The sequence below is a fragment of the Equus caballus genome, chromosome 6 (genome assembly GCF_041296265.1).
Source record: "Equus caballus isolate H_3958 breed thoroughbred chromosome 6, TB-T2T, whole genome shotgun sequence".
Lineage (NCBI taxonomy): Eukaryota > Metazoa > Chordata > Mammalia > Perissodactyla > Equidae > Equus > Equus caballus.
The window spans coordinates 74,396,374-74,404,522 of NC_091689.1; the positions used below are offsets into that span (position 1 = coordinate 74,396,374).

Consider the following 8,149-nt stretch of genomic DNA (forward strand, 5'->3'; position numbering starts at 1 on the left):
TTCTGGTTTATTCCTTAAAATTCAGAAGGTTAAAAGAAAATATGTTCCCAATACCTCAATATGCAGAAAGCCTGGTCTGCTTTTAACACGTTTGGCAGTTCTTGAGGACATGTTCTTGGCGATTAGCCTGCCAAGCTGTTTAAGCTTATAGCAGGCCCACAAAGGGAACTTACATGATTAAGTTAGTTAAACACAAACATCTTCTCTGTACATTTTTTTCCCTCCCTTCGCATTCACAAAAAACATAAAAGGCTAAAACATTTCAGAAGTAGGTGAAGGGGGCAAGTTATTTATCACTTCGGCTCCGTTCTCAAGGCTTGTGTAAATAAGAACTAAGGCAGCTCAATGAAATTATTCATATGATCCTTGCAATGAACAAAGCTAAGCATCAGAAAGCAGTTCAAAATTCCTATGAAGCATATGTATTTTCTTACAAGAAACATCTGTGATTCTCTAATGCACTGCAGACCTAACTTTATCTCTTTCTAAAAGTTATGTAACATGCATATACTTCAAGCACTGAACATACTTATTAATTACATAGTCACAGAAGAATTTAAAATGCGTCTCTTTTCGACACACATTATAACAAGTATTTCAACACTAGAGCACTAAGCAGCCTTCTTACATACAATCTAACAGTTCCCTAAATTGTTTGGAAGAGATATTTTAAAGCAAAACAAAATGCCACACTACCTAGCTCTTTTACAGATCCTAACTTAGATTATTCAAGCATGTAAATTACATAGTTGGAAATATCAATTACAGTTAACAAGTTATGAGTTTCTTCAGAAGATTACCATATTATTTGCTTATCAGCAAGATAAAAGAAAAAAAGAAATACAAATTCCTTTGGTGAAACTATAACATGGTCTAAATCAGGTTACTATTATTAGACTGAAAGAGTGGGGGGGTGTGTGCGTATGTGTGCATACGCACAAGTGCACGTGCATTCAGAAGACAGCATTTTAACTACGGCAGAGGAGCTGGCCAATATAGAAAAGGGTTTTAATAGACTTTCTATTTCAACCACAGTTACTGTGCGCTTTATCACTATAGCAATGGGCCTGGGTGGGGTGGGTGTCTGACAGGCAGGCTGGTGTGCTCAGCTGGTACAGCAACATAAACCTCACTTTACCTCGAGCTGAGCAAATTTCCTCTAAGAAGGTTTGCTGAATTGAAAGACAGCTTCCAAAGATAAAGAAAAAGTCCGAGCATTGGTTGGTGGGCACTTCTTCACAGTACACTGCTATACTTAAGGCCAGCCTCACACCTCCAAGATTTGATCAAAGGCCTCCACTCTCGTTCATTAGGGGTAATACTTTGGATGAAGGCAGTAACCTAACCTCCAGGAACTCAATGATCCCTAGCAGCCTGGGTTAATTTCAGCTGTCTCTACAGGGGCTACATGAAACATGGCATTTACAAATTTGGATTATACAGCACTATTTATTACACGATGGAAGATTTCCAAAAATGCCAGAAGAGATGTTGGCATTTATGCAAGTCAACTACTGTTCAACTCAAAGAAGCACTACATTCTAGAGGATGTTTTTGCCAGGATTGAAAGAGCCTATGTGAAAACACCTTAATGAGGACCATCTTAGCACCTCAGCTATTGGCTATCCTCTAGTCCTAGGTGTTATGTTTCAAATGAGCCAACCAACCATCCTGGAAACAGAACCCCCCAGTCCTGTAACCAACCCCTTCACCCCAAGTCCCGAGAGTGTATATTTTCTTATTTTCAGATTTAATAAGTCAAGTATATCTGGTAACTATTAAAAGATTTAAACCACTACTGTTTTAAAAGGTTTCACTGTTCAGAGATTTCAAGCTCACAGAGGGGGCAGATCTGGAGGGTTTGGTTGCTGTAGAATGGTGAAATTATTTGCTGGTGCCTCCCCCACACCCCCACCATTTTAGGAATATTCTTACTGACCCCTTTATACCCTTTTAATGTGTTTTTAATACATGTTCACAGGCTCACAAAAAGAAAAATAGAATTTGAAGGAAAGACCATACATCCTCTCCAGTGATCTAAAAAGGTAATTATAATGACAGATCTCTAAAAAAGGAGGGGGAAAAACTTGAAAACATTTGCAACTTACAATATGCTATTAGATAACCTTTTCTTCTTTTCTTTGGGGAAATCTAAGCAGCTGTACCACGTTTCTTTAAAATTTCCTTTACTGAACAGTTTGTTCTACACTTGCAAAGCCAACTGGCCATCCCACAAAACCCGGGCCAATGCCGTCTCACATGAAGTGGTGGCTACTTTATATCAGACTTTTTTTTAAAAAGGCAACAAACATGGTGGGGGGGAGGTGGTTGTAAAAAACTTCACAGGAAACCAAATAGCCTTTATTTAAATTAAAAGCAATCACAGCCTGATTCTTGGAACACACACTTCCCAATGCTTTTTGGCATGCAGCTGCTCCATGCCGCCAATATTGTGTGTAATTGGAAACATTTCAAACAGAATTGTTACCAAAGTCAAAGACCATAATTGCGAGCTGTGGGATCTGTGCCTCAGAGAAAAGAAGGGCAGCTGAGTGAGCGGGCTGCAGACGTCTACTCCGGGTTTGCATCTGACTGCAATATTTTCACCCGAGTATCGACAAATCTTTCTTTCCAGAGACCCAACAGAGACCCATACACAAAGCAAAAGCTGGTGGGTGCTATAAATCAGTCACTGGGACAAAACTCTTAGAAAGGAGTACATGACTTCAGGATTAGAACAACTGAAATAACACAGCCTCAACTTTTTTTTTTTCCTAAAGTGTAATCCACTAGAAACGGAAGGCATCTCTTTCAAGAGTTCAGCCCAAATCTACCAGTGAGAAAAATGCAACTCCAGTTTAATTGGTCAGTTGTTTTTCAGGCTCACTTAGGACCCAACTTATGAAGGAGTGGAGCGGGAGTTAAGTAAATGTAAATGATGGCTGCTTGCTAGTTTACAGCTCTAAGTTTTAAAATGGTTACATTGGCTTCCGCCTTGGTGCCATTTTTATTTTTAGTTTTAAAATCTCTCTTTATAGGGAAATGAACCTAGATAGGTCTAATCAGTTCAGGCCAGGCGATCATTCTTGTTCTTAGAGAGGTCTCTTCAAAAGTGACCAAAATACCTTTAGTTTTGTTTAAACAAGCGCACAAAACAGAGACACAGGAAGAACCACTACATTCCCTTTGAGAGGTCTGGTCCCCCCTAGTAACTGGAAATAGTCTGTGCCAGTGGACCACTGGCTCAGGAACGGTTCTTGGAAAAATTGTGTTATGCTGGCACATAGGAAAGTGATCCGATTATTCTGTCATATCTCTGTGCCAGAAGTGTCATGACATCAGCGTGCTTCAATGTGTAAAGCGTGTCTCTTCCCCTCATCCCTCCTTCAGGAGAGAGGAGAATAAAGGAAACAAAAGCTTAGGTGGGGCCCCGGAGCAATTTCTGGCCAGGTCTTTTCCACTGTTTCAAAATGTTCCTTCCCCAACACACATGTAGTTAACCTCTGTGACTTCAGTTTGGCATGGCCATAAACAAGGTGTGGTTTACTGGTTCCTGGGGGAGCTGAGGTGCTACCCTTGGGTGTGTCCAGGGATGGAGAAGTCCAGAAGCAGGGGACTGTTGCTGTTCCCCCAATGCCATCTCGGTCCCTCGTACTCTGTTCTGGAGCGCTGGCTCCATATGCTGCCGGAGGCTTCGAGGAACTGCACTGATGCTGGACTTGGCACCCGCACTGCTGTACTCTCCTCTCCCAACTCATTTGCTCACAGCGACCTTCTAAAGATATCAGTGCACAATATGGTAACACTTTCTTCTGTGCCCAGAAGAAAAAGCAGTCATAGTCCCTTAAAACACCAACCAAGAAGCACAACTCATTCACTTTCTTAACTCCTCTTTATTGTGGAATAATTACACCTGGATTTAAGCAAATTGAATATTCTCACACTAATAAGAGTTAAACAATTGGTATTACTTCACATAAACTGGAGGAAAAAAAGAGAGCTGTTTCTTCCAAGGAAAAGGAGCGTATCCTGGTCAAGTGGTATACTTAACATTTCCATGCACAGACGAGAATCACTTTGATTTTTTAAATTACTTTCCTTCTTTAAAAGGAAAAATTTACTTTTCATAAACGACTTTAACCAGGAAATTAGCTGTAGTAACTAGAATAGCGATAATATTTCCTGAAAATCATTTTCCATTAAATTGGACAACTCAAACTATAGGTATATGCCACTAAAACAGTTACTTAACGACTGGAAAATAATTTTTTAAAATTCTTGTTCCATTTCTTGAGTATTATGAACAATCACTCATAATACTCAACTCTTTGTGTTTTGTTTTCAAGTAACTATAAAAGGTTTTAGAGAAATTCTCTTAATGATATTACTTTTTAAAACTTAGATTTTAGCACACTTTTAAAAATCCTTAAAGAAACTTCAAAATTGAACCTTTCTTTCTTTTGTGTCTTTTCATTGTTATCATAGGAGAGGATATTAGGAAAACCAGATTTTTACCCACATCTGACTCTAAACTTAATAGTTTATCTATTAACCCTATCAGCGTTATTTTTTCTCCCCCGCTGATATTAGATTTTATTTGGGTGACCCAAGCTGACCCATTACAACCCCCTTTATTATAGAGACAAATGGTGGTTCCAGGGACCTTGATTATAAAAACATGAGAAACTTTTTAAGTTTCATTAGTATTGCTGGCAGAACTGATTGAATCTGTCACTTTGGTAAAATATATCACTTTTCTTCAAAAAAACCTATGAACCAACAGGCTCATTCAGTGATAAATCACCAATTAGTACCAAATTAGGATGGAAAAATTAATTTACTAAACCATTCACTCACGTCAATATGGCTACCTCTATGTACTATCCAATTTTTCCTGTCTCCTTCCTCCCCCCTCCCCATCTCCCGCCCCACTATTCCTTCCTTCCTTCCTACTTTCCTTCCTTCCTCCCTCCCTCCCTCCCTTCCCTTCCCTTATTCACAAGAATGAGTCACCACTGTTAGCCATGGCTTATTAAAACAGGTATTTTCGAGTTCATCAGCAAGTATGCTAACTCTTAACTGGCTGATGTCCATTTATTTCTAGCACCTTTTCGTTTTAATATGTAGAGCACATGGATTGTTAACCTTTAAATCCTTTGTATAAACATTTCTGGAAGAGCTTGTAAAATATCTCCTTCTGTGTTTCCTGACTCGCCAGTTGATGGCATTTAGAAACCCCCTGGTACCAGCAGGTGCTGTATTTTGCTTTCTTCAAGCTCCAGCTGGGCTACAATGACAGATTCCCATCCCAGGCCAAGCCCAGCCACCTAGGCTAGGACCACATTGGAAGCAAACTGAACCGAGCCCCACCAGACAGCAAGATAAATGGCTGCTGTTTGAGTTTAAAATCCCCTGGTGGGAGTAAATATTGTTCCAGAGAAAAAGGCTTGAGAAATATTGCGTCATCCTTCCAGAGCTGTCTTGATTAAAGCAGAATCTTTGGATTAAGTTGGTGCTCCATTCGAAATGTATCTGTCTTGCTGTCATGGGATTTTTCTTTTCCCCTTCCTGGAGTCTGAAAACAGACATATTGTTGGGGATGGTCAAACAAGGCTGCCGCCCCCCAAGGGGCTAGAGTCCACTGCTGATAATAGAAGGGGGGGGGGGAACATTGACACTTCACTAGGGAGAATGGAGACAGCAAAGGCTTAGTGCGAAAAGGCCAGTTGTCACCTAAGTGACAGGCAACAGCTGAGCTCACACATCTGGAGCCAACCAGGACAAACATTCAGCAACTCTCACCCGTCTATAGCTTGGGCCTGTCTGAAGGGATGGATGGAAGTTCCCTTCACTCCAAAAGTACATTTAAAAATATCTGATGGTGAACCACACCAATTATATAACATCAACTGCAGACACAGCCTTCCGAAGTACTGATTAAAATTAGGAGGCAGACAAAACTGTACGGCACGCACACATACCATTTCATGATGTATAATCTGTCGTTCATAAAATTCATCCTAAAAGCCACTTACATATGCATGCCTTTTACAGCACAAATGCATCTGAACTCCTCCCGGGGAGGCAAGATCTTTACATGTTCTTTCCCTTCAGGCAGGTTCCCATGGTGTGTACTTCACCTTGTTCACGGCCGCGGTTCTGCCTCCCAGACTCTTTTCAAAATCAGCAACCAAACGTGTTTGGCTTGTGATTCTGAATCCTCCTTAGGCAAGCTGGAACTCAGCGCGGTGCCAGCCATACTCCCTCATCCCCCACCTCGTCCTTCAGCCTCCCAGAGACAATCTGTGGACAATTTTCCCAAAGTCCCAAAAATAACACGGCACCGCCAACAGTCACTGACGGTGCCGTTTGTTTTTCTTAGAGGGTAATGAAAATTTAACAGCTTTCTGCTGCATCCTGAGTCCCGGTCCCGCTAATTATTAACATACTCCCAGTTTCTTCAACTTCTTCTGCCCAAAGGGAGGAAGACGTTCCCATTTTTTCCCTTATACGTGCTACATTCAGAAAACAGTATCGCTGCGGTGGGAGGTCGGGGACGGGGGGGTGATGCACCCCTGGCAAAAAGCAATCGGCCCTCTCCCCGGAGCGTTAGGAGAGAATCAGCACCCTGCCTCCGGACGCCAGTAGGTGACAGGCGATCCTAAGCGGCGGACCCATGCCAACGCACCCTGGCCTCCCCGCGCCCCGCATCGCCCCAACTCTGGGGCCACGGAACGGGTTTCCACGCAGAGGAAAATCAAGGGAAGAGTTGGTTGTGATGCAGCAAACAGGAGCCATGCGGGCAGCCTATGCGAAGCCCTCTTAGTGCTGCAGCCAGTATCTGCTTTCACGGTCTACACAGCACAGCAAACCGATTATACCCTTCTCCCTTGTTTTCTGCGACACTGACCCAGCCTGGGTGTCACAGACTCCCCGCAGTGACATCGAAGGTGCCTGGCCCTTCCCCTGCGGCGCTCGTCCCCCCCTGCCTCCACCGCGCCCGCAGCCCCTCTGCAGAGCCCGCTCAGAGCCCGGCTGCCACTCACCCGCGCCAGGGACAGGAACCTCGGCGGGACGGTCCTCGGCGGCGCGCCGGGTCTGCGGGGCTGGGGCCGCGGCGTCAGGGCTGGGCGCGGGCGGGCAGCACGCGCAGCATCGGGAGCCCAGAAAGCGGCCGTGCCGGCGCGGCGGCCCTCGGGGAAGTCAGCGGCGGCGGCGGCGCGCGGCGGGCATTCTCGGGGCGCGCTGTCGGGCGGCGGGGCCGCGGGAGGCGGCGCGCGCAGCGGGCCGAGGCGGGGTGCGCTCCGACCGCCGAGCACCCGCCCCCGGCCGCCGGGCCGGCGCGAGCGAAAACGCGGAGCGCGGACACCGCGGCGGGAGCCGGGCCCGGGCGCGCGCACACGCCCCCGGCTCGGCCCCGAGAGGCGAGGTCGGTGCGCGCCTCCGGGCGCACGGGCGGGCGGCGAGCCGGGCAGGACGGCTCTGCGCGGCCGGCAGGGCTGAGCTGGGGTCGGGTTAGCGACTGGACGAAGTTCACCCAGGCGCAGCCCCGGCTCTCAAGGGCAGCTCCCTCTTCTCCTCTGCCCCGCCCCCGATTTTCTGCCTTTTTTTTTTTTTTTTAAAACCAACAATCTTGATGGATTGAAAGGCAGGAAGGGGGAAGGGGTAAAAAGACCCAATTTCCTCTGATCAAACGGTTTTGGGGTTGCCTCTTTGGGTTTCTTTTCCTTTGGGGCAGGGGCAGTAGTTAATTAAACTCTTAGATTCCTTCCGGCGCCTCGCTGGGGACCCGCTTGGACTCGATTCTATCTCGTATAGTCCCACAGGCTGGGCTGTCTCCACCTCCGAGCAGGAAGCCCAAGATTCAGGCTCTAGTCCGTTCCCTTCCTCTCCTCGACGGTCCAGGTCATCTCACAAAAGACCTCCAAGTATGGGGAGTGCGTGTGAGACCCTCAGCCCACCCCAATGTCCAGAGTCGGACTCAAGTTAGCACGGCACAAAGTCGTGTTCAAGGTATTGATTTGATCCTGGTGATCATTCTTCAGGAGCCAAATTACTCTCCATGTTTTCATTCTGCCCGATTCAGCGCTAGGCTCTCAGGCACCTTCGCCCTGGAGGAGCTGGGACTCAGCCTGCTTGAAAGTTCTGC

The 8,149-nt window shown here is 45.7% G+C and overlaps 1 protein-coding gene across 4 annotated transcripts in view; it reads right to left on the minus strand.

Annotated features, from left to right (window-relative positions):
- The window catches only part of PRICKLE1 (prickle planar cell polarity protein 1), a 102,032-nt gene extending 94,678 nt beyond the window's left edge, over positions 1–7,354 (minus strand). The window contains exon 1 of one of the 4 annotated variants that reach the window (XM_001488203.7): positions 7,047–7,354. The gene's annotated coding sequence lies outside the window, so the exon portion shown is untranslated. Of the gene's footprint in view, positions 1–6,035; positions 6,687–7,046 lie in introns of those variants that run through there. The other 3 variants (XM_070271253.1, XM_070271256.1, XM_070271254.1) reach the window with 3 other exon arrangements.
- Positions 7,355–8,149: the final 795 nt, after the last annotated feature.